General features: G+C 47.0%; 1 protein-coding gene across 1 annotated transcript in view; it reads right to left on the reverse strand.

Annotated features, from left to right (window-relative positions):
* Positions 1-11,933, reverse strand: part of Lpp (LIM domain containing preferred translocation partner in lipoma) — a 623,722-nt gene extending 611,789 nt beyond the window's left edge. Inside the window, exon 1 of the mRNA XM_057763582.1 lies at positions 11,824-11,933. The gene's annotated coding sequence lies outside the window, so the exon portion shown is untranslated. The remainder of the gene's footprint in view (positions 1-11,823) is intronic.
* Positions 11,934-22,031: the final 10,098 nt, after the last annotated feature.

Below are 22,031 nucleotides of genomic sequence, written 5' to 3' on the forward strand. Positions count from 1 at the left end.
TTTAACCCCAACACTAGGGAGGTAGAGACAGGAAGGACTATGGCTGGGTGGAGAGAGGAATAGAAGATGGGAGGAGACAGGAGCTGGAGGCATTCAGTCTGAGAACTTGTAGATACAGGATACCCCATTCAGGCTGAGGATTCGTGGAGACAGGATCTTGCCAATTTTGATCTGAGGATTTCGTAGAGTTAAGAACTAGTGGCTGATTGTTCTGCTTCCCTAATCTTTCAGCTTTCAACCCCCTCTGACTCCGGGTTTTTGTTATTACGAACAATTAGAACTCTCAGGACAGAAGACAAGGTCACTTCAGAGTTGTGCTGACACCCACCATCCCCATGGCATCTCTGCTGCACAGTCCATGCCCATAAATGTGATTTTTTCCCAAATATCACACAGTTCCTCACCTAATGTCTCTGCCCAAGTTACTTTCCCCTAGATAGTCTTTCTTCCAAGTTACTTCCCCATACAGTCTCTCTCTTCCACGTTACTTGCCTCTATAGTGTCTGTCTTCCACGTTACTTGCCCTACACATTCTCTCTCTTCCCCAGCTCACCAAATTCCCACTGTGATTTCAATGCCCGCCCAAATAACAATCCTTTGAGCTGCGGAGGCCCCTGTAAAGGACCTGAAGTTCGTCACCAGCCAATCACAGCCAGCAGACATTACCTACACAAAGCTGTAATTTGTTCCTCTAACAAAGGGCCTTTCTGTCTATAGCCCAGGCTGACCCGGAACTCATGATCTCTTCCTGCCAAAGCCTCCCAAGTACATAGTGACTTGGCAACTTACATGATCATCTAGACATGGGCACTCACTCAGCACTCAGGCTTCCAATTCCCAAAGCCATGCTTGTTCCACTGTGCTTGCTGGTTTTTATCAACACAAACCTAGACATTTCTGGGAAGCAGAAACCTTAATTTAAAAAAAAAAAATGCTCTATAAAACTGGCCTGTAAGCAAGTCTACAGTGCATTTTCTTAATCCGTGATTGATGTCGGTGGACCAATCCTATGGCAAGAGAGAGGGAGTCAACCCTGGCAGATGGTACTGGGTTGGATAAGAAAACAGGCTGAGCACGCCAGTCAGTAAGCAGCCTTCCTCCATGGCTTCAGCTTCAGTTCCTGCCCCAAGTTCCTGCCCTAACTTCTTCAGTAATGAACTATGACCTGGAAGTGTAAACTAAATAAACCCTTTCCTCCGCAAGCTGCTTTTAGTCACGGTGTTTTATCACAGCAACTGAGATAGCCATATATTTGTAAGGTCACCACATGTTGTTGAATTAATGAATATACCGGCTCAAACTGATGGGAAATGTACTACACTTTTAGGGCTCTGTCCACCTGCCAACACTAATACTCTCCAAGTGAACTGGCAAGGAAAAAAAAAGACTCTTAGGGGTAGAAATACAAACTACTAGATGGTGACCTCCATTTCACCTCTGTCTAAGAAAAGGTACCACTTACCTGCCTGGTCAGCGGAGAGTTTACCTTTCCCATGAGTCAGAGAACACTCTGCCCTCTGGGTGGCTACACCTGTCCCTAGTCCCTGAAACGGATTCCTTTCCATACCAAACAAGACAGAAGGTGCAAGTGCCAACAAAATTGTTTTCTTCCTGGAAGGTACACAAGGCGGCACTTGGCGGGAGCTCACTAGAATGGGTAAGTGTGGGTGGCACTGTGGTTCAGTACAGTGCTGGGCTTCCATAGTCACACTGAGGGATCACTATCAAGGTGGTCACAGCACGGAAAGCAACAGACCCAGGAACCCACCGGAAGCACGCAAAGAGAGAATCAATCTCTCTCAACTCCGGGTAGCCAGAGCACTTGGGCTACCTGGCACATCTAGGCCTAAGCCTTCCCACTCCCGATGTCTCAACAAGCCCAGCATTCCCAGCAGGCCCCTGCCCACGCCCCAGTCCACGAGGCCACTTCAGCAACCCCACAGCACTTTCACATATTCTGGGAACCTGCTTCTCGTCATCCGAATGAACTCAGTGGTTACAATGCTGGCACCCATCACCTGCAAACACCCCGAATTTCAGCCTTTCCATGTTCCATGGGTACAAAGCCCCACCCAAGACAAGACAGTAGATGTTTGCTGAGTCCTTAATTCAGGTCTGGCATCATGCACGTCACTTACCAGGCCCCATTCAATCTTCACGTGGAGACAGGACAACCTATAAGTGATCCTCCAAATCAGAGCACCGCTAAGAAGCAAAAGCAAATGAGCCAGGGCACAGGCAGAAACGACGGCTGCTTCACCCGAGGCAGCTGGTGCTGCTGCATATGCGCTTTTAATCAATTACATGTACTTACTTATTTATTTTCCTTATTATTTATGTATTTGTTGTGTGTGCACACACATGCTCGCATGCTGCAGCACACATACAGATGTCAGAGCAGGTACTCTGACGGGGTGAGTCATCTCACCAGCCCACTGTAGATGTTTTTATATGTAAGGAAATTGAGGCTGACCTTAAAGACAGAAATATTTAATATAGAAAAAGATGCGTTTCAGCCAGGCCTGGTGGCTCCAGGGTGTAAATATCAGCTATTGAGGAAGCACCTTCTATGCACCCACCCCAAAGCTCTATGCGGGATGGCACTGAACTGGGAGCTGCCAGAATGAGCAACAAAGACACACAGGGAACAGCTTCAGCAGGGAAAAAAAAATTACATGCTGAGAGTGCTGAGCCACCAAAGGCCAGTGACCTGGCCTGGCCTGATCACCTAGTTTACGTGTTACCCGTGACTCTGTGCAAAGTCTGGCTCCACCCTTCAATGATAGCTTTCCATTTTAGCTACTGAGAGCCATCCTGGAGTGACGTGAGGCCACATCACAGTCAATGACTACAGAAGTAGCCAGTAGCTAGAAAGATGCAAACATGACCCAAAGAAAACGCAAGCTAGAGCAGGGTAGTCACGGCAGAAGGAAGGGCCTTGCACAGCTGGTTCCTGAACATTGTGCACAGCTGGAAATGCCTGTGAATGTCTGAAGCACTCCCTCCCTTTTAGAGTGTTCCTTCTATGAGCGAGAGGTCCCAATGTCAGGCCTTGGAGAGAGTCCCCCTATTAAATGGTACAAGTAAAGCTTGATCATAGAGGTGCCAATATCTAAATATCATCTCTATCCCATCAGGGAGAGGGTCACCATAGGAGTCAGAAGCCATGCTGGACATCCTGAACTGGCCACATCTACATATTATCTGGGTCCTACACAGAGATCTAGGACCTCACAAAAGACCTGTGAGGTGAGCTACACAGACACAGGATCAGTGCCCCTGAAGCAATGTCACGGGAATGCCTCTGATCTTTACAAGTGCATTCTGATACATCATATGATCCCTTTGAAGGGACCTGAAGCTCAGGAATGTTCCAGAACTGACTGAAGATCACTGCACCTTTGAGTGGCACAAAGGCATGTCTTGTTTTCCCTTCAACAAAAGCCACCAGTGATGGCACTGTCAAAATGACAGCCCACTTATAGCCCCAGACCCTTGGGCCCAGCAGTCACAAGTGTCACCTTCCCCTAAGCTTTCAAAGCCCCACACAGGCAGCTCATGCTGCTGTGAAGCCTCTGTCACAGGGAAGTCACTGTTTCCCGCCTGTGCCACTGCAGCAAGGGCACACATAACAATTATCTCACGTTCCCATGAAGAACTTAAGGAGCAACACAGAAAGCTTGGGCATGAGTCCAATTCTCACCCTGTCACTCAAAGCCCTGGGCCTCAGTGGCAAGGTTTCTTCACCCATGACTTCTTACCCACTCTGCCAGACAAGATAGATCTTACCAATATATCTCTTGAGTTGTAACCAGGAACTAAGTAATAAAAATGATTATAAAATGCATTTGCCGCAGAGCAAGTATTACTGAAGGTAATGCAGTACTCATGGGCTTGGAGAGGTAAGTCATGCTATGCGGATTTAAAGGGATGAGAAAAAGTGTTCATGCACCCTAGAATGGTGGTCTACACATTTAATCTTAGCACTAGAGAGACAGAGGCAGGAGAATCTCTGCAAGTTGGAGGCTTGGCTGGTCCACATAGGGAATTCTAGGCCAGCTAGGGCTATATGATGAGACCCCAGCTAAGAAAACAAATAAATATATAAAAACTTAAATGGTGGGGAATGGCAATGACAAGGGCTGTCTCAAGAACTGCGGAAGCTAAGAGGTTCAGAAGTGCGGGTCTTGAGGGCCAGTAACAGTCGTCAACAGCAGTAGAGTGAAGAAATCCCAAACCAGGCAGCCTGCAGCTGAACCTCCACCTTAATCACACTGCTTTCAAAGTTCAAAGGAAGCCTGAGACACAGTGAACTCCAATTATGACTCGGGGGTGGGGCGGGTGGAAGTAGGGTTGGGATTCTGGTCCCCGAACCGGACCTAGCAAACTGAATATTTAAAGACCTTGCAGGAAAGGCCTGCCTGGGAAGAAGGGCCAGGTGCTACTGGGCAAGTCTGTGCCTCTCCTGTTTCATCTGTGTGACATCATGTTTCATCACCTGTGACATCAGAGGCTGCAATGTTTACTGCCGCGACCGTAGCCCACACTTCCTTGGAAGGCAGGCCCTCGCTGGCAGCTTGTGCTTCCCCTGCTGCCTGTGAGCTTTAGTGTCCATGAAATGGTTCTTTCTCAGCCACGACCGAGAAGCTGGCAAATAGTCAGAAACAGGAGCAGGAACTAAGCAATTTGACAGTACTTATCAGCAAACAGCTCCCAGAGTCTGCTGTCCTCCCCCCTCTATTCTAATAAGCTAAAGACCCATCTTCCCTGGCTGGAACATCTCAACAGCCTCCTAGGCTGGGTCCCCGAGTCCAGCCTTGACTCGCCACCAAAGCTTGGTGGAGCGCAGTTCGAACCACCTATAATAGAAGCCACTCATTTCCTCTGCCCCAGACTCACCAGGTCAGCTTCCAGACTTTACCATCTCCTCTTCCCTGACCACTTCCAATGCTCCCAGTTATCTATAAACACTTTTTGATTTTTATTGCTCCAACACTCCTAGGTCTCAGGCTTGGGTACATATTGTGACGGTCCTTTGCCTACGGGTCGGTGAGACGGCTCAGCTAGCGAAAGCACCTGCTGCCAAGCCTGAGTTCAAACCTTGTGGACACACACAACAGAAGGTAAGAATCAAACTTCCCCAAGCTGTTCCTCTATCCTCTGCCCGCCACACTTACACACGCAAGTACAAGGTACACACACACAAACCGATGGAGAACAATAATGACAAAAAGTTTAAAATTCCCCTGCCAGTCAAGCTTTTCCGTCTCTATTGTGAGAATGCCTGTTCATTCCTCAAGATCCAGCACAAAGGTCTTCTCTGCCATGCTCTTCGCTGGGATTCCAGGTGATCAGCTATGCCTTTCTCAGGGCTCCATCTGGCTGCTTTCCCCCCAACTCACTGGGGCCTTAGGCTGCCTACGTGGGTCTCCTCAAAAACACAGACTTCCCTGTAAGTCAGCATGCAGCATGTCTACATGACATTGGGTAGTCTAATCACACAGGACACATACAAGATAGGAGCTATTAACTGTCATACCTACCACAGGGTAGACAGAGTAAGTAAAAAAAAAAAAATCTAAAAATTTCTTCATGTCACAATGTGGATTTTGACCTCTGGTCTTGAGAATCAAGTTTACAAAAGGCTGAGTCTATGAACCTCGGGTGAGCAAACAGAGGTATCCATTCAAAAAGCAGAGGGGCATTCAAGAATAGCCGACCTCCCAGACGCATGGGGGGAAAACAGGCAAGAGGAATTGCTCCTGTAATAATTCTTCATCATGGATAACCCAGGAAGCCCCTTGGTCTTCACCCAGTGACAACATGATTGGCCAATGCCACCTCTAGCAGGTAGAGACAATTCTCAACCCAATTCCAGGTCTCTGCACGCCCCAGGCAGTCAAAACACTGGTCCTTCCCCAAGTCTGCATCCTGTGGTCATAGTTAACAATGTCACCCCCTCTTTAGGCAGAAAATATTTCCAGAGCAGCTATCATGTGACAGGCGCTCTTCCAGGCATTGTGAAGGAAGCCATTTGTAACGCACACATCCTTGCAAACCTCGAGAAGCTTTTCCTTCTCACTGAAGATTGAGCCCAGGGTCTGTAAAGGCTAGGCAAGGGCTCTACCACTGAGTTACATCTCCAGCGCATGAGGACAATCGAAGGCAAAGAAGAAATCCAGGCCTAACGGCAAACACCTAGAATCACACTCAAGAGGCTGAGGCAGCAGGATAAAGAAGAGTCCGAGACCATCCTTAGCTACATAGTGAGTTCAGTCCCAACGTGGATGGCATGAGACCTTGCCTCAAAAGGAGAATCAAAGCAGAACAGAAGTAGAAAAAGCAAGCCTATCAAGTGGCTATCATGATATTATAAACCGCTTATTTACTTAACAGCTACTTCAGAGTATCAGAGATAAGAGGAACTTGAGAACAAGAAAAAAAGTTTTATTAATTTTCCCAGGTTCCGTGCTGGGCGCTGGGGCAGGCAGGGGTCTGTCTTTCTTCCACAAATAAAACAGCTCCTATAAGACTGGGACTGGGACCACTGTCCACTAGACAGGACCTAGAAAATCTAGGAGGCGAGGCTCCCATCACACCTGTGAAAGATTATCTTGATCAGGTTAAGTGAGGTGGGAAGACTAACCTCCCACCCAAGTCGGTGTCACCATTCAAAGTGCTGGGACCCGAGACTGAACAAACTGGAGAACACCAGCCCACCAAAAGCATTCACCTCTCACGACTTACCGAACGTGGACGCGATGTGACCAGCTGCCTCAAGTTTCTGCCACCATCCACCGTGACCACAGGTGACTTCACCACTATGGTGAACTTAATCCTCAAACTGTGATTCCCCAGCCAAACACTTCCTTAAGTTGCTCTCCGGGTGTTTTATCAAGGCTCCAAGCACAGTAATCAAGGCTGGGCTTTATCTCTGAGCCATAAAACACTAACTGTGCACCTGAGGCAGGAAGGTGGCAGATGGCAGAAGAACTGACCAGACAAGGGCCAAGGTTATTTCAAAAGTGTCACAGCCTACGGGAGGGCAAGAGCCACAGGAAGAATAGGGTTCCCTGGAGGAGCCATAAAGGCAGGGAAATGACAGAAAACCAGTCTCCCATTATTGGTTGACTTTCTTACTGCCCCAACTGCCTCTCGCCTGGGTGCATGGAATCCAGATGCGTTGCAAGGGCATGGGACGGGAGACACAGTGGAAGGGGCATTGACTTGCTGGCTCCATTTCCACACAATGCAGCTTGGGAGGAGGCATAGCAACCTGCTGACAGACTGAAAGGGTCTGTGGTAACACCAGCATGGAACCCAGAAGCCCACTGGCCCAGGTTCATCCTCAGGCGCAAACCCAGAGCCCAGTGCACAAGAGTCTGGATCTCTAGTTTTCTTGATTGTGAACACAGACATTCATGTCCAGTAAAGAGGCCACAGACCAGACAAGGGCTTAGAACTAAACATGCCACTTAGCCATGCAACCTCACTTCACCAAACTCATCTTCTCGACTGTAAAATGAGACTGACAGTCATCACATCAGGCCAATATTAGAGACTGGGGACCATAATGAAGAAAGGAGGCCTTCTTAACTCAGGGTTCCTACAAGCTCAGGGCACATCACCAATGTCACCGCTGCTCTGGTGAAGGCCTGGAGGATGGCACAAAAATAACGAAGGCGGGGCGGGGGGGGGGGAGTCCACGGGAGAAAAATCACACCACTCAACAGGAAAATAGCCAGAGCCAATCAGGAGTCAGTTTCGCTTTTCCCTAACTACCCAACCAAGTTAGATTTCAAAAAACTTCCTTCAAAGGACATTCCCTGAATGACCTAAAGAACAATCCACTAGGCCTCACCTCTAAAAGTCCCTCTGTTCTGCACATACTTGGGAACCAAGCCTTCAACACTGAGTCTTCAACCACACCCAAGTCACAGCAATCAAATCTCAGGGAATCAATGTGGTGATCACATGAGCATACGCTAAACATTCAAAACATTTAAATTACACTGCTACCTAGAAAGGACAGGAAGATGAACATTCTCTAGCCTCAGCCTGATGGCTACCTTCTAAGCCTTTCTACCTTTAACCCTCAGCTAGTGACCAATCTCATTCCCGTGACCTACATTTGGAACACCCCAAGCCTTGAGGCAGCTCCAGCAAACTCCCAAAACAAACTTCCACTGCCCCTCTCCGGCTCGCCCTCATGTTCTGTTTTTATATGCACCTTTAGACAAACAGATTTCTACCCAGGTTCTACCTTTACCAGGCAGCAGCAACAACCCCCCACCCCCCACCCCCCACCCCCGCTCCTCCAGTGAGTTTAGGCAGAACGCTGCATTCCAAAGCCATATTCCAGGAAACGTCCCCACCCACCAATGCACACATCCAGCTCTGGGGCCTTCCTTACTGCACTGGATCAAAGTCTCAGGTTCACTTCTCCACTTATGAAAAGTGTTCTTATGCCTTCGGCCTCGACATCACACACTCGATCCCACAGCGAAGCTTCCAGAGGCCCTGCCCAGCCTTGTTACCCTGTGAATCATGACTCTCAATAGGATTGACTAATGGCCCCCACAGCTGCAAGACAAATAAAAACTATACTTCGGGAAAAAATAAAAGAAAAAATCAGTCCTCCCTTTTAGGGCAGCCCAAGAGGCTCCACAGGCAAAGGTTCTTGCAGTACAAACATGGTGCTTGAGCTTCTGGAACCCAACAGATGCCACAAAGTTGTTCTCTAACCTCCCCAAACATGCTGACCCTTCAAAGCACAGCTAAAATAAACCGCCCTGTCCTCTACCCTTGCACAGAGGACCCTTTGTCTAGCGGCTCCATCTCAGGCCTTCCTTCCTCCCCTCACGCCTCTCTTCCTTAGTGCTGGAGATTCAGTTCAGACAGTAGCCATGGACGGGGGTTTGCTTCCCTGCGGCTCATCATTTCCAGCCCACTGTGTAGCCGAAACACTGACCACACCCTCCATGCTTCTCTGCATTGGCACACACCTGGCTCTCCTCTGGCAAAGGAAGGGTGGCCTCCTCAACTTATATGCCCAGCAGCCAGCTTAGTGTCTCCCTGATCCACAGGGAACGGGCCTGAGGCATGCTTCGGGGCCTGAGGCAGGCTTCCACACTGGGTCTCCTCCTTGCCCCGCCTTCAGCCTCTGCTGTATGGGGTTACCCTGCAGTTGGTTCCCAGCCCTGCCAAGTTATACAGTCCTTGGTTTACCTGGTCCCAGGACCCCAGCACGGTAAGTCATAGTTCTGAAGTCAAAGCTAACCTGCCTCTGCTTCAGCACTAACCCAATAGATCCACTGTGGGGCAAAGTTACACGTTCCCACCAAGAACTCCAAGTTTGGAATTACCACTTTCCTGTACCCCTCTAATTAGCTCCGCAACCTCAGGTAAAGGGTTAAAATGGAGAAGGTCTGTCACCATGCTTACTTCTCAAGAAATTCCCATAGAATATTTGATGGAAACGGGTTTTTTTTTATAAAGTGCATTTATAAAGGACCTAGCAACCAAGTTTTATCAAATTTAAAACAGCAACTGTAAAATGCACAGCATTACCAACTTTAGAAGAAAACCTTGTTCAGCTAGGGCGCATCTGTGATTAAAAGACCATCACACTTCAGTGGTAGAAAAATGGGGAAAAGGTGTAGCTCAGAACTCATTTAATAAAATCTGCCTCAATAAAAAATAACAACCATATTTGACAGTGGGGCTGGTGCATGACAGGCGTTCAGCAACACATGCCAGGCAAATCAAACAACCCATGATCATTTTCTTTAAGCCAAATTATCACCTCTCTCACTGAACCTGGGCAGCAGGAGGCTTCTCCATGCCAGTTCTCTAAATCATGTTCCTGCCTGCTCGAAACTCTCAAAAGTCATATGGCCTGGCATTCCTAAAGCCTTCCAGAACCAACTCTCCTCTCCTACCTATCACTGTCTGGCAAAGTCTACCCTCTCAGAGAAGTCACCTCCTTGCCAGAATGTCCCTCCACGAAGGGACATTCAATCCCAGCAATAATGACCAAGTCAAGAACTGGCTTCCCCTCCCACTTGCTAAGCCCAACTCCAGGCTAAAGCTGCTAACAAGGAATTGGGGGTGGGGGAGAAGAAGGAGGGTCAGAAGATGCAAGACAAGATACTGTCCAAGTCTCAGGACCCCTGGCATGTCCCCCTACCCTTCACACAGAGAATCCTCACTAGACAGCATTCTGAACTCCACAGGCTGCCTTCCAGAGATTAAATACAAGATACATAATTTCCTCTTTAAATGCCCCTCACCAGGAGACTCTGGGGACAGGAAGAATCTTACTGGGTTTCTGTAAACCACCACCACCACCACCCTCCCCCAAACACACACCTCAGTCCACCACTATCCACCAAAGACTACAGGACTGGCACTCAACTTCTGCGGATCTGGGTTGGTTTCCCTATTTGTAAAAACGAAGAAAAGCGGTCAGGCAGAGGTTTATTTATTCCGCAGCAGCCCTGTACACTTTACCTCTCTTTCCCTAAAGGTTTTCTAAAAAGTTGCTTGGGCGGGGAGTAGTGAACCATTAAGTCACCAACATCTTGAAAAGAAAGTTTTATTGGGGAGGCAAGCTTGCAAAGGGGAGAGGGGATCCAGACACAAAACGCTGGAGTCTATTGAGAAAGTCAGAAAGGATGGCTGGTGAGGTCTTGCTAGGCCTTCCTGGGGGGGGGGGGGGGGGGGGCCGTGGACCCCTTCCTAAACAGAAATGAGGTTAGAGACATTTTACACCACCTTCCGGTCCAAGTAAGTACCCAAGCCACAACTCCACTGCTATGGTCTCCTGTCATACTCCCACCCCAAAGCCATCAGCACAATGGCCGATCCCCACCCTTATTTAGCTTTCTCTGGTCAGCAGTTGCCTCCCCTGACAAGAAAGGCCTTGCCTTCCTTCAGAACAGTCAATCACAAACACACACAGCCCTCCAGGACCACTTCTGGTCTCTTCATGGAGACCGAAATATGACGCTCTTTCCCCAGCAAATCCCCCTTTAAAAAAGCCTGATCTTCGAGTTCTCCCCAGCATTTGGCCTTCTTCCTACTTTGGTCAGGTTTAGCTCCTGCGTTCCAGGGAGCTCTCCCTGAGGGCAAAGTCTGGCCTGGAGTAACCTACAGTGCTTGAAAACAGTGGGAACTCCAAAACAGCTCACAGAAAAAGGTGGTCGCGATCCTAAGGCACCACCGGTCTTAGCCAGGGCTCCACCTTCCAGGAATGACTTCCAGGAAAGCCCGCCTCTCGGTACCTCGCCAGCCCTGACTGTAAAATGGGAAGACTCTCGCGTCACCGGGTCCCTAGGCCCTTTCCGCTGTGACAACTGAGATTCCACGAAAGCTCGAAGCAGCCGGGCGCGGCCCCGCCCCCTGGGCACCCAGAAAAGCCCGGGCCAGGGGCGCTCACCGAGGACGCCCGCAGCGTCGCCCCTCCCCCCACGCCGTGCACCCCGCTTCCCGGCCGGGAGCCCGCACTTCCGCGGCGAGCAGGGCGGAGCAGGGCGGTCCCGCGCTCCCGCCACCGCAGCGGCTCGCCCCGGGAGGGGGAGAAGATCCGGGGTTCGAGCGGGCACCCGCGGGCCGAGGCTGCGGGAGGAAGTATTCGCTACTATACCTGGGGGAGGAGGCGGACGGGGCAGCGGTGGCCGCGACGGCTGGAGGCGGAGGCTCGGGCGGAGGAGGAGGTGCCGGGCACTCCCCCCTCCCATTGTCCCGGCCCGCAGCCCGCAGCGGGCCGCTCCGCCTGGCCCAGCGCCCTCCCCGTGCCCGGTCCCCGCTGCTGGCACTTACCTTGCAGCGGCCGGCTCTTCCCGCCGCTAATGCTACTTATCCCGGGAACGCTCGGAGCGGGGCCCGGGAGCGAACCCACAGACAAAAAGTGAAACTTCGGCAGGCCGGGAGCGGCTGCTGGTTGGTGCTCTCCCCCTCCTTCCTCCCCACCCCCTCCCCGCGGTCTCCCGTGCGGTGCCCTGAGCGCTGGAGGCTGACGTCAGGGGCCTGAATTCCTGACTTTGCCTGCACGCATTTGTCCATGTAAGGTATGGGGAGGCGTGTGCCCGCGGGGCCGCTGCGCTAGCCCGGCTGGGAGGGGGCGCGGAGGGCAGCGCCCGCTCGAGGTGGGCGACCCTGGGCAGTGCACTTCCTGGAGGAGGGGACACGGGGGTGCAGGAAGCTTGGGAAGAGGAAGGGAAAGAGGGATCTGCCTCCACTGGAGGAAGAGGAAGGAGATGCAGGAGGAAGTCGAAAAACCGGCACACTAGGGTCCGCTCTGCAGGCGATAAATTGGAAAACTGAGTTTGAGCGAAGAGATCCTGCCACGGAACACTCCCTCACCCCCACTCTCCCCACCCCAAGAGTCTTGTTGGAGCCCTGCCCAGGACTCCAGTAGGACTCAGAACTACGGGATGGTGGAGAGCAACTTCGGTTCACTTCACACGTGAGAGCGCCGAAGCTCTCAGGAGCTGCGACCTGACCTAGTCGTACACAGTGCAAATCTAGGAGCAGAGCCCATTCTCTACTCCCAGCTGGGTTTCCGTCTCCAGGCAGGACCCAAGCTCCGAGGCTGTGAACTGAGAACCGAGTTAGACCTGGCAGATGATTCGACCACCCACTGAAGTGACTAGCCCCAGTTCCTGGAAGGTTGCGGTTGACAAGCCTTGAGTAACAGTGGCAATCAGGGCAACTTCCTGTTCTTTGTTCAGAACAGAAATGAACCTTTGGAGTTTAAGATTTGCTTCCCAACCCTGCTCTGCCGGAATACCAGAAAGCTTGCTCTTAGCGCTTAGAAAAGAAAATACACAAACTGGGTGAACTGGTTTGAATAAAGACAGGCCTGTTCTTGGAAGGTTGGGGTTAATTTTTTTTTTTTTTTGTCTTTGATATTTGTAAAAGTGAGCAATGATGAGAACCCCATGTACCAGATGAAGACATGGAGTAGGAGGTACTGGAGGCCCTCTGGGCCGCAGTATTGAAGGCTTTTAATCCCAGCACTAGGAAGGTAGTCTATGTGGTCCCTGTCCCCGCCAAAAAAAAAAAAAAAAACATAAACAACCTATGATTAGTTCTTTTTGTCTCTCCTGTTCCTACACAAAAGAAATGCCTCACCCTGGTCCACGCTGACAGCAACCCCAGCCCACCCTAATGGCTCTCCCACCCATTACTACCATCTCAAATGGGTTGTATCCACACAACTGCCTGGACAGGCTTCTGAACCCTTCCACTCCGAAGCCACTTTCCATCCCCCCCCCCGTGCTCCTTGACCTCCTGTAGCTAAGCCAGTCATGCACATACAAAGTACACCAAGAACCTATGGGTGCAGGGAAGCTTAAACATGACTCTTTTTGGGTGCGATTTCGATGACATTTGACTAAGAATTAAGCAAATCAGGGTCAGAGTACATACTCTTGTGCTTAACGTTTATTAAACAACGCCTCTCCTGCAGTCTTCAAATTCAAACACTTCTGGGTTTCAACTACTTAACCCTTTTGCCCCGCACCACTTTCCCAGCTGCGTGTTCAAAAGTCGGAATGCAGCAACAGAGAAGATCAAGAGTGGCATGCATTACACACAATAATGAAATCTTTTCTCCTTATAATTAACCTGGTATCAGAAGGGAAGCTCCTGGCGTTCAGACTTTGAAAGATCACAGTCTGCTCCCTCTGTCCTAAGCTTTTCCGCCAATCTGGGTCCTGCGTGCTATCTACTACTGATTGTGGGGAAATCACCCAGTGCTCGTTTAGACATAACGGAACTTGACCGGCATTGCTTGCTTGCTTTTATTCCCTTCTCCGTAACCCACTTATAAAGAATAATAGGGTTCTAATAAGGATTAATAAAATTTAATAAGGTGTAATTAGAGTCATTCATTTCCCCCCCATCATACATATTATAAGAGTGCTGTGTTGATCCAGAAATGCTGCTAATTATGTTGAAAGTGTTCTGTGTGTTAGGGAAGATCACTGTATTTCTTCTCCTGAAACGCTGATGAATTCCTCAGGTAGGCATGAACGTTATAGAAAGTTAATCACAATAGGTAGTTGCAGCTCCTGAGGTCCTCCCCAGGAGTGTAAGTGACAAGGTCAGAAGTTGAATGTTTGGTGAACCACAGGCCGGGCCATCAGGAGTCCTAACCCAAACCAGAAGCCTCATTCTGCTTTGTTGTTCTGCTTTCTTTCGTCCCCTCACGTGCAGTGCGCACAGACACGGGCCAGATCAAAAGTTTGCTCACACTTGCAAACACAGTGCAGTTTAAATACCGACTTAACCATTGCAGAAAATAAAGGTAGCCCAAGATTTCAGATGAGGTAGAGGGCGTGGCCCTGTGGCCAGAGGAAGGCTCACGGGTGCTATGACCTTTGTCACTTGTCTAGTGGCAAAACACAGGCAGGCTGATTGATCCTGTTACTCCATTGTATTCGCCACCTTCCTATACCCGAAGGCCGCTCAGAAGTTATAACCCTTTTTCTGGACTCTGTGCCCATCAACAGTGTAAGGCCTTCCTATGCAATTCACTTAACCTGCAGCTCCCTTGATGGGGCTGATTTTCTTTCTGTAGCTGGTACATGAGGAAACGAAAGATGGAGGAAGCCAAGCAGCTTATTCTTAATACGAGCTTTTGGGAACACAGAGAATCCACAGTGAACCCAGGGAGCCTGGCGCCTGTCTTCACACTGCAGAGTGGCCATCTGCTCTCACTGCGAACATTCCATTGCAGAGGCTCATAATCCGCAGCCATGGAGAGGAAGAGCACAGGGGAGGCTACAGGCGAAATAGGAAGATCATAATCGCCAGGGAAGATGGGAGGTGGTATGAGTCTGATGCTGCTTCATCTGGGCCGGACTCCACAGCATGGTTTGCCTTGATGATCCGGCACTGGCATGGGCCTTCTGCTGCAGTTTTGCAACCCTCCAGCTGTATGTAGCCAGTAGAAGTTAGAGCAGGTTCCTAAGCACAGGCGCCTGCTCTTTGTGCAGGTTCTGCTCTCCGCAATAAACTTCCTTCTCCATCCACCTAGCAACCCTTCAAGCTCCTGTGCAGTCTCGTCTTTCCTGAGGACTCGTCTACCCCCTGTGCCACCTCCATACCACTCCCTGCTCTGTGGTTAGTACCTCTGACACACTGTGTAAAGTATCCCAGAGTCCCTAACATTATTCCTGTCTTGGTCATTGTGGGCATTCAAAATTTCATTTGTTTTTCCTTTCTGTTGATCCTGTCCAAAGGCAGAGGGAAAATGGAGAAGGCGGAAGGCCTGCATGTTTAAATTAATCATCAGAGAACAACGTCAAGTAATAAGATCTAGATAGCAACAGGCCAATGGGAAAGTACAGAAAGAGTCAAAACTCCAAAAACTTGAAGGTGACACCAAGGCTAGCTCATGGTGAGGAAAGGAAGCCTCTGATTTACTTCCGGGTTGTTGTGCATTCTCTTTAGGAGTCTCCCAGAGTCACTTCCTCCACGGTCTCAATTTCTTTCTCCCATGTAGTTAAATTATTGGATTTGATATTCTACAACATTCTCTCCAGCTTCCAAACTTGATTCAGCCTTCTCATCAGTAACCAAGTTCATTTCCACAAGACATGGCATCACACTTTAACTTGCAAAGTTAAAATATCATTGGACTTAAGGGCAGACCCTTCTGCTGCTCTTTCCATATTCCCTGAACTAGTCCTTGTGGGTATTTTCCAAACTTTAGGCTATACCTCCATCCTCCACCGCCCCAGCCCCTTCCTGCTGGCTTCCCAGAAAGGTATGGTCTTACCAGTGCCTAGCCTTTCACATGACCTCCACTGATAATGAAAGTAACCTTTCGGCCTTCTAAGAAAGATACATACTTGCTTATCCTGCAGTTCTATATTTTTCAAATGAGTTGAATCCCTTCTGTCTGTTTTAGTCAGGGTTTCTATTGCTCTGATAAAAAAAAAAAACCATGACCAAAAGCAAGTTGGGGAGGAAAGGGTTTATTCAGCTTACACTTCCACCTTGTAGTCCATCATTGAAGGAAACCAGGACAGGAACTCAAACAAGGCAGAAACCTGGAGTCAGGAGCTGATGCAGAGGCCACAGAGGGATGTTGCCTACTGGCTTGCTTCCCATGACTTGCTCGATCTGCTTTCTTGTAGAACCCAGGGCCACCAGCCCATTGATAGCACAACCTACAATGGTCTGTGCCTTCCCATATCAGTCACTAATTAAGAAAATGCTTTATTTTAATAATTAAATAAATTAATTAATAAAAAAAAAGAAAATGCTTTATGGAATGATCTTATAGAGGCATTTTCTCAACTGAGGTTCCCTCCTTTTAGATAACTCTAGCTTGTTTCAAGTTGACGTAAGACTAGCCTGCAGGCTGTCCCATGTAAACACTTAATGGTGTTTCGTGTATACGGCAGTTACCCGGCATTTATAACTAAATGTCAACGAACGAGAGAGAAAGAATCCTTTGTGCTTTCTAGAAAAGCAACCAAGTATCTTGTCCTGAAGCTTGGTCTTGTACCCTAGGCACAAGGCAAATCAAAAGGAACATATGATGGCTGTCTGTCGAGGACCAACCTCAACAAAATACCACTTGCCAGGGTAGGGGCGTGAGGATTAGAAATAGAAATAAAGAGTATGAAGATGCGAAAATAATAAAACAGAAAGCATAGGATAGTACTAGAAGGGAGTTCCAGTGGATACTGAAATTACCCACATTGAATTTCCAACCGCTTAAAATACCCCGACCCCAAAAGATAGGAGTAAGATAAAAAATAAATAAATAAAAAAACTCTATTAACACTATACAAGGAAATAAACAGTTCAGTTAAAGGTGGGCGGGCTACATCTATAGTTAAATATTCTGTTGCTAAAACAAAACAAGTCATACTCACACCCTAGACCACAACATTCAGTGGGCAAACCACTCTCTGGGTAGAATCTCCTTACGGGAAATGGAACCTTAGTTGGATCCTTTGTTTGAGGTAGAAACATATCTACTTCTCTATTCCTGAAATACGAGGTCTGGATATTAGCCACACCTGTTGACAATAACCTTAAGCTAGCAGAACTCTCTGACCTATATCTAGGTGGGACCTTTGTTTGAGGTAGAAACACAATAACCTTGAAGGAAGAGGTTAAGTTCCAACTCTCTGACCTTTGGTCATTTGGTGGAAATAGTTTCACGTTTTTGGGCTTCCGTAGTTGTCATTTGTTACATAGTGTTCTTTGAGACCTTCTAGGACTTTTAATTTATTGTACACATAAATTTTATAAATTCAGTATATAGGTCTGTTTCAAGAACACATCTGTAATAAAAGCAATGAATATCTTACCAGTTCTCATCAACTTTGTCATTAAAATGCCAAGTCATGGACATAGTTGAGATACAGTCTGTCTCCTATAGGTATACATGTTAAAGACTTGGTCCCCAGTATGGCACTATTGAGGTTATAAGATCTTTAAGAGAGATGGGGTTTTATGTGAGACCCTGGGGTCATTGCAGGCCCTGCCCTCAAAAATGTTGATAGATAAAGCCACTCTCCTGTGACTCCTGGGTGTTCCTCATGAGAGAATTGGTATAGCAAACCCACTCCCTTCTCCCCTCTCTACTTCCCAATCTTAGATGTGGCAACCTTATGACACCGACCTTATGACACCGACCGTCTTAGGGTTTCTGTTGCTGTGAAGAGACACCATGACTTTGTCAAGTCTTATGAGGAAAACATTTAAAATTAAGGTGGCAGCTTATAGTTTCAGAGGTTTAGTCCATTACCCTCATAGCAGGGAGCATGGTGGCATGCAAGCAAACATGGTGCTGGAGAATTTTACATCTTGATCCAAAGACAACAGGAAGTAAACTAAGACACTAAAAGTGGCTTGAGCATATGAGACCTTAAAGCATCCCTCCACAGTGATAGCTTCCTACAACAAAGCTACCCCTACTCCAACAAAGCCACACCTCCTAATAGTACCATTCCCTTTGGAGGCCATTTTCTTTCAAACCACCACATTCCACTTCCTGGCCCCCAAAGCTTTGTAGTCATATCATAATGCAAAAATGCATTCAGTCCAACTTCAAAAGACCCATAGTCTATAACAGTCTCAAACTTATTTAAATGTCTAACGTTCAGTGTCTCTTCTGGGTAGTTACCAATTTGATTCCAGGAGAAGGCCCATTCAGGCACCCTCTCCACTACCACTAGGAGTCTTAGCTGGGTCATCCTTGTGGATTCCTAGGAGTTTCCCTGGTACCAGGTTTCTCCAAACCCCAAATTGGACCCCTCCATCAAGATATCTCTTTCATTGTTCTCCCTCTCTATCCCTCCTCCAACTCAACCATCCTGATCCTTCATGTTACCATCCCCCGTCTTCTCCCTTCTCACACTCCCACTCACAGTTTATCCAGGAGATCTCCTCTATTTGAAGGTGAGTCTAGAGCCTAGAAGGGCTGTAATTATCCCTAGAAATGATGACCACGGAAACCAATGTGTGATATTGGTGATATTGGTAACCAGAACTTTATTCCTTCTTGGTTTGTGTCCATTGGAAAGAATCTAAAGCTCAAACACCAAAACACACCATCTGTGTCCCCTTTTGTTGTTTTTGTTGTTGTATCAATTATCTATCATGTATCTACTGTGATGGCTCTTCTTGTTGTCTGTTTGACATACCTGGGACAAGGGAAGCTCAGTTGAAGAATTGCTTCCTTCGGACTGTCATGAAGATATGTCTGTGAGACATTTTCTTGGTTGCTAATTAATATATGAGGACCTAGCCCACTGTGGGTGGTGCCATTCTTAAACTAGTAGGTTTAGACTGTATAAGAAAAGTAGCTAAATATGCCAGGCATGATGGTGCATGCCTTTAATCCCAGCACTAGGGAGGCAGAGGCAGTATGATCTCTGTGAGTTCTAGGCCAGCCTGGTAGACAGGTTCCAAAGCTACAGAGAAACTCTGTCTAAAAAAAAAAAAAAAAAGCCAGAGAGAGGGAAGAGAGAAGAGAGAGAAGAGAGAGAGAGAGAGAGAGAGAGAGAGAGAGAGAGAGAGAGAGAGAGAGAAATATAAACCAGCAAGTAAGTAAAACAGTAATTAGACCTTTATGGTACCTGTCTTAAGATCCTGCCTTGAGTTCCTGCTTTGGGTTGCACCTGCAAGATGAAATAAACCCTTTCGTCCCCGAGTTGCTTTTGGTCATGGTGTTTGCCACAGCAACAGGAAAGCAAGCTAAGATACCCCTAACTGTTACCTTTGGGAATGAAGAAAATTCATAAGAGTAAATAAAATCACTACCCTGTGTGTTAACACAAAGGTTTGTAGGATTGAGGGATTGCTTGGAAGGACTGCAGCTACTGTGAGTCCCTCTGATGGTGCTGAATGAACCTGGAGATACCTAGTTCCCACTGGGAAAGTCAAATGTAGAACACGCTTCTGCTTTCATACAGCAGCCCCAGAAAGTAGATCATGATGTCCAAGGATTTGCTCTGTATAGCCAAGGCTTCTATCAGTAGCATCACTAATCCCTTTAGGATGTTTTTATAGAAGACTGTCTACTCATACTTAGTAACCAGGACTTCATGGCAGAGGCTTACAAAAAACCTTTGCTGATGGCTGTAATCCACAGTATCATCCACGCAGTAGCTGTCACAGACCCCAGGGTTGTAGGCGGAGACTGTTCTTCATTTCCCCAACAGAAACTATATTAATTACAACACTGCTTTACCTATTAGCTCAGGATTCTTATTAACTAACTCTTACAACTTAAATTAACCGATTTCTATTAATCTGTGTAGCAGCACAAGGCTGTGGCTTACTGGTGAAGATCCATTGTTTGTCTCCTCCGGCACCTACCTGGCGTCTCCCTGACTCTGCCTACTCTCTCTATATATCTCTTCCAGCCTGGCTATATTCTGTCCTGCTATAGGCCAAAGCAGCTTCTTTATTAACCAATGGTAATAAAACTTATTTGCAGCATACAGAGGGGAATTTCACATCACAAGGCATGGAGTTTTATTTTTATACTTTTGGAAAAGGGTCTTTCTAAACAGCACTGAATGGCCTCCAGCTGAGCATATGGCCTGGGATGACCTAAAGTTTCTGATCCTAGAAGTGCTGCAATAGCTGGCATGTGCCATCACACACACATGGCTCAAGACACTTTTAGACTAATAGAAAATAAGTGATTGACAGATGACATAAATATTCTCAATATATATGATTACATATAAAATGATCCCTCAATTAAACTAATTTATAAATATCCTACATATATATGTAGTTTAATTGAACTATATTTTTTATCATAAGATTCATGCATTTGAAGCTTTCAGGTGATTTTAGTAAATCTAGTAGACTTAAGAATTGTAGACCCATTGATGCAGCCTAATATTGGAATTTTTCATCTCTTCAGTAAGAAACCTAACTCCCCTTTATAATCATTCTTCATTCCCACATGTATCTCTAAACAACTCTCTGATTTCTGCCTGTATATATTTGTCTGTTCTAGACATGTCACTTGAATAAATCATATATATTGCATGGTTTTCTTAAGGTGCTTCCTCTCACTTAGGATAATGTTTGCTAACTTTCAAGGTCTGCCTATGTTCTGGCATCATGTATTGATACCTGCTGATCATATATTGATTACTTGTTATGACCAAATAATACACTGGTCTGTGGCTATGCCTTGTTATGTTTACTTATCTGCTAATGAATATTGGGATTGTTTGCTTTCATGTGGAGGCTGATGTGACTATGCCTATGCCACTACCTGCACAGCCGTGGGATTGTCTTGACTGGGGCGGCAGGAAATGAAATAATAGGCACACATGCAGAAAAACTGGAATCCAATGAGCCGTGTGCTCTGATGGAGTTGCACCAACAACAACCCGGAAACTCAACACATTTATTATATAAGCACAAATGAGGTCAAAGGGCTTACCTAATCCCAGCGGGGAGTCTCTACAGGGAGCAGTCCCAGGCTGCAGCCATCTGAGAGGAGGAAGCTGTGGTCGATACTGCCTGCACACACTGTCATCATGTATACTTGGGCCGGAAAAGACTTTGCTGTTCCCATGGATTTGAACAGGTTTTTTCTTTAATCGACATGGCTGTGCTCATGTCAATAATCCACATTCATCTACTTCCCACATGCATGTGTGAGTTTCACTGTGGACATCTATTTTCATTTTTCTTCATTATTTGATATTTTAAAATAGAGGAAAAGCATAACAGACCTTATAGGTGCTCCAAATTCTGAAAAATATTTATCTTTAAATGGCAGGATTATTTTTGGTTATCTATTTTTTTTAATTTTCGTATACAAAATGTATCACTTAAATCTTCTTATGCATCTCTAATAAGACAAAAGCAATATGTCTTTTTAATATTTAATATTTGGAAGATGCTCACCTTGCTCTTGAATAATCCTAATGGTCTGCTCCTGCTAGTTTGGAATAGGATATTATCTCAAAAGGCTTAACAATGTATTTATCCACATTGCTAGCCCTGCCCCTTGCCCACGTACATTCTCGTAAGGAATAAACTAGACCACAAATTGAATGAATCTGGGTCTCTTATTTGCAACTAAATGTAATTTTAACTATAAACTGTAGTGGCATTTCACTTGTATTTTAATTAACAAAACTTGCCTGAGGATCAGAGAGTCAAACAGCCCCACTGGTCAGCCAGACCAGGCAGTGGTAACACACACCTTTAATACCATTAGCCACGCTAGTTGCCATAGAAGCTGGGCAGTGCATGACTTTAATGCCAGCACTAGAGAGAATTATAAAATGAAAAGAAACAACTCACAGACACAACCTCACTCTGAGATTCCTGGAGGCAGGATAGCCATTTTCAGACTGAGGTCAAGGTAAGAGCTTTTTAGATCTTTAGGTTGAACCACAATTTCTATCTCTGAGTTTTTATTAATCATGCTTCAGTAAACTCCTGATGTGGATAACTTTCCATTTTTTTCTCTGTGTAGATGTTCTCTGGGTAAAGCTTATTAAAGGTTGCTTATCCAA

This window comes from Chionomys nivalis, chromosome 3 (genome assembly GCF_950005125.1).
Source record: "Chionomys nivalis chromosome 3, mChiNiv1.1, whole genome shotgun sequence".
NCBI lineage: Eukaryota > Metazoa > Chordata > Mammalia > Rodentia > Cricetidae > Chionomys > Chionomys nivalis.